The sequence below is a fragment of the Apaloderma vittatum genome, unplaced genomic scaffold (assembly GCF_000703405.1).
Source record: "Apaloderma vittatum isolate BGI_N311 unplaced genomic scaffold, ASM70340v1 scaffold11380, whole genome shotgun sequence".
NCBI classification, from domain to species: Eukaryota; Metazoa; Chordata; class Aves; order Trogoniformes; family Trogonidae; genus Apaloderma; species Apaloderma vittatum.
The window spans coordinates 124,938-133,908 of NW_009695301.1; positions in this window are offsets into that span (position 1 = coordinate 124,938).

The window sequence follows — 8,971 nt, forward strand, 5'->3', positions numbered from 1 at the left end:
GCAAACCTTTAGTATTCGCTAGAAGTGTTGTGACAACTGAGTTTGTGAGTTTGGTGGAGCCGCTGCTATGTGAGCAACTTTTGCTGGCTGCTGCTGCTTGTGGGCTTAACTGCAGCAGGTTGGCAGCTCTCCAGTGCCAGGAGTGGGAGGACTTTGCAGAAAAGAAAGAGACTGGCCATTACTAGAAAGCCAGATAGTCCTTTTATAAGGAAGTGAGGTTTAACATATGCTATGCTGTGTGAACCTTTGCTACATACCAAGTTATAGGTGATCTTGCCATGTGACTTGGGGTTGAGGGGAAGCACTGTATCCCCACACCTTTTGACCTTATTTGCATCTCTTTCTGTCCATCTCAGATTGCATCCCTACAACCAGGCACTCCTTTCTTGAGCAACTTCTGGGATTCCGCCATAGAATCATAGAATGATTTAGGTTGGAAGGGACCTCAAAGATCATCTAGTTCCAACCCCCCTGCCACGGCAGGGACATCTCCCTCTAGATCAGGTTGCTTAATGCTCAATCCAGCCTGGTCTTGAACACTTTCAGGGATGGAACATCCACAGCCTCCATGGGCAACCTGTTCCAGTGCCTCAGCACCCTCAGGGTAAAGAACTTTCTTATATCTAGAAAAAAATTCCACCCATTCCCCCTCATCCTATCACTGCAGGCCCTTGTAAAAAGTCCCTCCCCAGCCTTCTTGTAGGCCCCCTTCAGGTGCTGGAAGGCCACTGTAATGTCTCCTCAGAGTTTTCTCTTTTCCAGGCTAAACAAGCCTAGCTCTCTCAGCCTATCCTGGTAGGAGAGATGTTCCAGTCCTCTATCTTGGTAGCCTTCCTCTGGACTTGCTCCAACAGCTCCATGTATTTCTTGTGTTGGGGGATCCAGAGCTGGATGCAGTATTTCAAGTGGGGTTTCACAAGGGTGGAGGAGAGGGGCAGAATCATAGAATCATAGAATCACAGAATGGCCTAGGCTGGAAGGGACCTTAGAGATCATCTAGTCCAACCTCACTGTCAGGGGCAGGGACCCCTCTCAACTAGATCAGGCTACTCAAGGCTCCATCCAACTTGGCCTTGAACACCTCCAGGGAGGGGGCAGTCACAACATCTCTGGGCAATTTATTCCAAAGTCTTGCTGCCCTCGTACTGAAGAATTTCTTCCTAAGGTCCAATCTAAATCTGTTTTCCTTTAATTTAAATCCATTTCCCCTTGTCCTATCAGTGGACACTCTTCTAAAAAGTCCCTCCCCAGCCTTCCTGTAGGTTCCCTTCAGGTATTGGAAAGCAGCTATTAGGTCCCCCCGAATCACTTCCCTCGACCTTCTGGCCGCACATCTCTTGATGCATCCCAGGATATGGTTGGCTTTCTGGGCTGCAAGCACACGTTGTTGGCTCATGTCAATCTTATCATCCACCAATACACCCAAATCCTTCTCACCCAGACTGCTCTCAATCCACCACTGTCAGTAACACTTGTTTGGCATTTTTGGCTTGAACAGTACAAGCAAGGGGAATTTGGCCTGAACATAGCATGTAGTTACAGCACAAATGGTCAAACACATATACACATATATGCCTTGTGGACCTTAAGTATACCAGGTTATGGTCTTTCCTTACTTAGGACATACTGAGGTTTCCTGGAGTCTGGTCCAAGGCTAAAAAAAATTGCACCAGCTGAAACAGCTACAAAAATTTTTAAAATGCAACATCTATTTAAGTTTCTTTAATTTCCATAAAACCATTGTTATCCAATTCTTAAAAAATGCAGTGCACATAAAACAATGAAATACATGTATGTTATGAAACTGAGTTAACTCTGCCTAAGCTTTGTAAAGAATGCTTCTTCTTATGGAGAAAATGAATATTTCCCTTTTCTCTGGCTCTGACATGATCACTCAGAAAATTGCCTCAACTCCCCCAGCTTCCCTGCTGGTTGGACTCATTCAGTAACCTCGCTGGAGCTGCAAAAGGCTTGATGAATCTGCCCCAGAGGTTTTGCCCACTTACCCTGAGTATGTTGCATGAGTTTGTGCCAGTTCTTGGGATCACAGACCCAGGGCTGAGGCAAGCTGCCTGCTTTGCGCATCACAGGATAGTGCAGTGACCCTGGCTGGTGCCCCAACAGAGTGACAGTCATGTGCATGGCATGTGCCTAGGGGATGAGCCCTGCTTTTCGAGAGGAATCACCTGGTTGGACCCAGTGCTGTACTGATACGGTCACCTTTCTTCTGGCTCTGACACCTCTGCTCTGTGCTTTGCTGCGTGGCACAGATCCCTCTTTGTGGCAGCTTCTTTGAGCATCAACTGGGATGGGAGTCTGAAACTGTTAAACACAGCACTATCACAGAATAGGAGGGAGAGGACTGAAAAGGGATTAGTTATTAGCACCTGGGAAAGCTGCTTGGTGTTGCAAAAGGTAATTAAAAAAAAAAGGACTGTGACTATAATCAAAATCCTTTCTAGCATGTCCTGATTCCCCAAATGCTCCTTTAGGGGCAGACTTAATCAATTTAACCTGCATGGAGGGTAATCCCTGAATCAGAATTCACAGTGGATACCTGAAACTGGAAGACATACAAAGGATGCTTAAAAAAATCAAAGTTTATAATGCCTTCTAGGGCAATAACGCTAAACTCCAATGAGATAAGAGGGAGGGTAGATTATAGAAGCTTTTGCATTTTAGTTTAGATCACAGATGGATATTGTACCCTATAAAAGCCATCATGCTGTTAGAAAGGAAGATTCTAAGTGATTCTGAGGCTCTTCTCACAACAGGAAGCAGAAAAAAAATGGCTAAAGCTTACAGCTCATACAGTCATAAAGTGGTTGACAGAATCAAAAATTAAAAAGAGAAGGAGCTAGGCAATTTTGATGAAATCTGGGTAAGCAACAAGGGGAAGATATGAGGTAAAACTGGTTTTGATATGTGCTAGACTAAGTGAGAACTATGAGCTGAAATTGGCAAAGGTAGAACCAACCTTCTCAGTGATCCCAGTTCCACCCCAGTAGTGAGGACTGGCAAGGCAGTAAAACACCCACCTTCTCAGTGATCCCAGTTCCACCCCAGTAGTGAGGACTGGCAAGGCAGTAAAACATTTGCTGCTACTTTGGTAATTTTTTTAGGATTCCTGCATGCTGTAGTGTCCCATCTATTTGCCTCAGTTGCAGGATAGAACCGTCATGGGATCTGGATCAGTTTGCATAAGGGTCCTTATGTCCCAACCAAAGTCCAGCTCAGAAGAGCCTCTTGCCATTCAAATCCTTCCTTACACTTTCACATGGAAAGAGCTCCCTTCAGCTTACCTTTAACAATTGTCTCACTGCCCTTAATGCATGCTTTTAAGCCATTGTTCCCTTCTATGAACAGAACAGCTCTCTTATGAATGAAATAACTCATGTACACATGCAAAGACTGTAGATCACTTTATGAGACCCCTTCCAATTATCTTATACTTGACTGCTGAGCCCAGAGACCCTGCTGGTACTTGGCATTATGCAAATACACAGGGGAAAAAAATCTTTCCTTTTCCAAAGAATTTTTGTTGTGATTAAGGAGAGGAAATGTTAGCATTCCTTTTCATTGTGAGGCATGGAGCAGTTAAATCACTTGCTCGAGATCTCTTCAGGATGACTGCTGTTAATAATAGCGATTTTTTAATTTACTCTGTTTCTGAAGCATAAAGTGTTTTTCTTGTTTTCTTGGGATAGATCGTGCCAGATTCAGCGGGAGTTTAATGACTTCTCAGGCAGAAAGGAATCCTGTCAGAAGCACTGAATTGGACAATGTCATTGAAAGGAAAGTCAGCAGGTCTTAATGAACATCATCAGGCTGCAGAGTCTCTGATTACTCACATAGTTACAGGCAAGATGTAAATTGCTGAGGTAAAGCACTGAGTGGTGGAGCAATTAACTTTGCACGCAGTGCCTGTGCTCAGGTTCAAGGCAGGGCAGGACCTATGGGGCAGCCAAGGGTGCTGGAGATGGGCATTGGTTCTTGTCTGTGCTCACAGCCTGCACTCACCTTGAGCCAGGGCTCTACAAAACCATGCACTTTCCCTCTTCACCTCAGTGGCTCTGCTGAAGAGAGCTGCATCCATCGAAGACACAGAGAAGCTAGCTTGGTACATGGACCTGGCTCCAGCAAAACAGGGAGCTGTGCAAATGTCTTAGTTTGAAGTGGGCAAACCAGTCTGCTCCTTGTTTTAACTTCAAAAGCACCGAAATGTGCGAACCAGCACCACTGAAGTCCAAGGGAGTTTTGCCACTCCCAGGAGTGAGGTCTCAATCTCAGTCATTACCCAAAGTTTGGTTTCCTCTAGTAACTCTGATTGTTAAAAGCTTCAGGCCCAAACATGTTATTCATTGGTTAAAGTGTTTTTCAGCAAAATGGCATTGATGTGAGTGAAGGTCATGCAAGTCAGCTGCATGAATGGCTGATAGTGGAAAGCAGCAGAGGAAATGTACCAAAGAAACATGAAGAGAAAGAAAAAAAAAGCAACCTGAGAATAAGCTGCAAATACTTATGGGGAGACACATAGACAGAAGACTCCAAGGGGACGGTCATCTATGGGGTTTTCTCTCACACTAGAAGGAGAGAAAGCAGAGGAAAAGGTCCTGTATGCTTCTATTGTCCCTGCGCCTCTCATTACCCCCAAATCCTATTTTATTTGGCTACTGCTATGGCAGCTTTACAATATATCCTCTACAACAACAAAGCCATTAAACTAGCCTGAGTCTGCACCAAAAGACACAGGGCTCCCTTGCCTACTCAGTGGCTAATCCTTAGCCCATAACTCTTTTTATCCCCCTGAGGTGCTCCAGGCTGCAGCAATAACCTAGATTCTCATGTTTCACTATCACGGTGCTTGTGGCAGGGCAAACTCAGCACTGGGCTTGAGAGTAAGAAGAATGTGAGGAGGAGAAAAGTGGAGTTAAATAAGCTCCACTGTTCCCAGTTTCCACAAACATTCCTTTCCTCTGGTGAAAGCGTATGTGGGGCCTTTCCTGGCCTAGTTTGCTGGTTAGGTTTGGCAGCTCCCCAGTTCTCCCAAGATCAGCACACATACCACTCGTCCTCTGAAAATTCCTCTCCAGCCACAGAGTAACAGGTCACCAGCCAGGAGCCAGGCTCCAAACCCACTGAGTCTCTCTCTGTTCAGGAGGAGACAGGTGAGTAGCTGAAAAAAAGCCACTGAGAAATGGAAAAATAAATTATTCAAAGCTCAGGTGTTATTTGAGTGGAAATAGGATATTGGAAGGGCAATGCTGCACTGAAGTCTCCTGTTGGAGATCCAAATGCACAAGGTCTTCTGCAGTCCTCACGTGACCCTCCCCACCTCCTTGCATGGCATTGGGGAGCTGAACACTTTGTTTAGATTTTGCCTAATTGTGATGAGAATAAAGTGGACTGGACTGGATGTGGAATTCTGTTGCAGGCCAGAACATCAGGGTTTTGTTGTCTCCATCTATTTGGCAGGTGGTGGCATAACCCAAATGGAGCTCATGCTTCTAATCTCTTCTCCATCCTGGAAAGAGTACAGACTTTCCAGTCTGGCAGTGCTTATCTGAGCCACAGAAAAGGAGACAAGAGAGGCAAAGGCAAAAGACAGAGATACCAGGAAAGAATAGAGAAGAAAGTGGAGGTAAAAATGGCAACTGGAAGGAAGAAGCATGAATAAGAGGAAAAGAGGAAAAGGAAGAAAAATTGTGGAGAGAGAGAAAGTGTGATAAACACGAATGGGGAAGATTAAAGCACACATATATTTAAGATTAGGTTAGCATTCGCCCTCTGTGAACATGATATATATCCCCATTTGAACCTGCTGTTCAGAAGATGTCTGTCTGTCAGAGCTGGCCTTCATCTTATCTGTCTGCTTCTCAGGTTCACGGAATGGTTGTGTTTTTCTGGAGCTCGCACTGTCTTTCTCTCATGTAGGCAGGCCTTGTGTTTGTTTCTGGTCACCACCAGCTTTTAAGCATACCATGATACTGAGTTACACTAGTCTGGGCAATTCACCACCAGTACAAAAGTTAAACTACATAGGTTTGAAAAGAGACTGTTCCCACTGCCCAAGAAACAGCCTATTTCATGACACAAAAGCTGCAAGACACTTACTCCTTTACAGGACTATGGGCCTACGGCATTTCCCATTAATACCAGTCAAACTTTCCCGTTAACACTGGTCATCGTAACAGCTGCACAAATTCCTGTTTACACCTATCAGTCCCTGGAGGAATGGATCAAATTCTGCAAGCCCTCATTTTTTTTCCTGGTTTTCATAATGCCCACGGCCATGACATTATGTGTTTTGTTTTGTTTTTATGCTTGGCATTCAAGAAACACAAAGTAATTATTTACTCAATTTATTTATTAAATGCAGATTTTATGTCTGAGGGAACTGTTCATATCTTGAACCCCTTCCTAAAATGAGACATTTAAGGCATGCCTCATTTTTATTTACTGCAGTTGTTCATGGCTTGGCACTGAACAAACTCCATTTCCAGTTAAACGCTACTTGTAGACATCCTAATATAGTACAGCATGTGTTAAGTGAAAACATTCATTTGTCATAGTCACAGCAACTTCTGGTTTTCTGGATTGCCATGCCAATTTGGCAGAAAGTTTTGGAAGGTAATAAGTCTAATGATAAAAACATATATACTTATTGTTTTGTTGCTTTCTGCCATCATGATTTTTAATAAACAGAGCTCGAAGTCGATGACCTACCATGACTTGTGCTTAGCAAAACTAAATCTTAGTTAGGTCCTAACAAACATATAAGGAGAGAAAAGTACCAAAGAATTTTCTGCACTGAGGTGTCCCATAAGCAGGAATCAGATACAATCAAAAAAAATCATGTAAAACCAGGCCTAGTTCGACTCAAGAGGCAAAAGGCAGGGTGTGACTGCCACTCTGGGCTCTCCAGCAGAAGGAGGATGATGACTTGGCCCTGCTTCCACACAGGACACCTGGGAGAAGCCAGGGAGAAACGAACAGGCAGCAGTGTCTGAGCTCAGCTCAGAGGATCCCAGTTCTGATGAATGGACTACAGATAACCAGGTGTTCTCTGTCTACCATCAGAAACAGTAAAAACTTAGCTTGTTTTTTTTAGATGCATTATCTAACCTTTTTGTGTTCCCATACCAGGTGCCTGTCTCTCACTGTGCCCCATCTCTCCCTAAAACCAGCCATGCGCCAAGGCAAGACTGCAGCCACTTGGCTGAGGTCTGGGCAATGCTGTGTGCTGTGGATGGAGGGAATCTTCCAGGAACGCAGAGATCAGAGAGGGATTTAGATGTTTAGCAGTGGGACTGAGAAAGATGAGGCAATCACAAGCTGGCAGTTGCACAGGCTGGGGCCTTGTCTTGCCATGGTGCTGTATTTCTCATGTTCACAGCGGAGAAGTGCTGTGGACTCCAGTTGATCAAAAAGTCTCTTTAAAGAGTCTGCCTGGTAAATCGCTAAGTGTCAGGGCTACCATAAGAAATTTCGTTTCCCTAGAAAGACACTCCTTTTCTAGCCAGAAATTATATTTAGGGACCAAGCTGTCAGATATCTGCTGGGGATTTCTGGATGCTCTTCAAACCCTGAATGACTAACTGCATGTGCCACAGACCATCAATCCAGCACGCATCTGGTTATGTCAGCCCTAATCTCTGCTGCTCACAGCCAGCATGGTCCAGCTGAGGTGAACTCCAAAGCTGAATAACATGTGCACACACATCCTCCAGAGGAATATATGGGGACTCTTGAGCAAAATATCACCATCAAGGTAAAGAACTTGGTTTCTGCTTGCATAGATTTGTCAACTGAGGCAAAAGTAACCAACTCATCACATCTTAAATATTCTATACTCCTCCGTCCTTTCTATTTACATGATCAAAAATGGAAGTGTGTATCATGTCCAGCTGAGCATTCAGATCCATCTACGATGTCCCCCCAGAAGCTTCTCACTCCTGATTGAATTCATGCTGCCAAACAAGACATAAACTGTCAAAGAAGCAAATGCCTCTCCCCTGATGCCTCTGTACATGAATGCTGCTAAGAACTCAGCACTCCCTGAATGTCTGTCCACTGAGTTGGAAAATAGTGCTAGTTCTTTTCATTGCAATTCAGCTGGGAGCAGCTACTTGAACGTGTTGTGGTTTGCTTCTCTCTTTTTCATTATCTTTTTCTTCCGTGCATTTCCTTATGGGTGCTTTTGTTGAGAAAGTATCACATGCGTTATTTAAATTAAGTTATAAATCACCTTCTGAGTGTCCCTTTCACAAGAAACTGGAGCGCTCATGACAGCCTGCCTCTGTAACCCAATGCAGCTGTTAATCCAGTGTAACTGAGGAGCTCAGCCATGACAAGCTAGTTGACATTTGGCTTCATCCTTAATATCTGTGCACTGATAAGAGTTCAAAGCGGAACTTCAAGATTACTGGGGGTAGCTTTCAGAAGTATAAATAGGGGGACAAGTAGTCCCTGCCTTATTTTGTGGCCATGCTAAATGTAAGTCTACCCCTATAAATTATCAGTTTATTCTATTAGTGAGCTCCAGTATCTCAGACAATGATTAGCGCTTACCTATAGGCCAAAACTCAGTAATAAAATTCCCCTAATATAACAAAAGGAAGTCGTATGAAGATGATTCAAGATGAATATCAATCACATGTTCATAACCAGATGATCTCTGTAAGCTTACCTGGGAGATCATCACCACCAAGCTGAGGAAGAACTGTCATGCAGAATTACCACACCATGAAGTCTAGATTTTTCAAGGAGTGCTTCCCTAGGTGCAAGACAACAGATACCAGATTGACCAAGAGATTTTTCATTAGCAGCCTATAATGACAACCCACTGACTGTATACACACTGACAGAAACTTTTCTAAGTAAGCACATTTCATTATGCAAGCTTCAGAGTGTTTGAATTAGGAAGAGGAAAGCCCAGATCCAGGAGAATACAGGTTGAACTCTACATCAT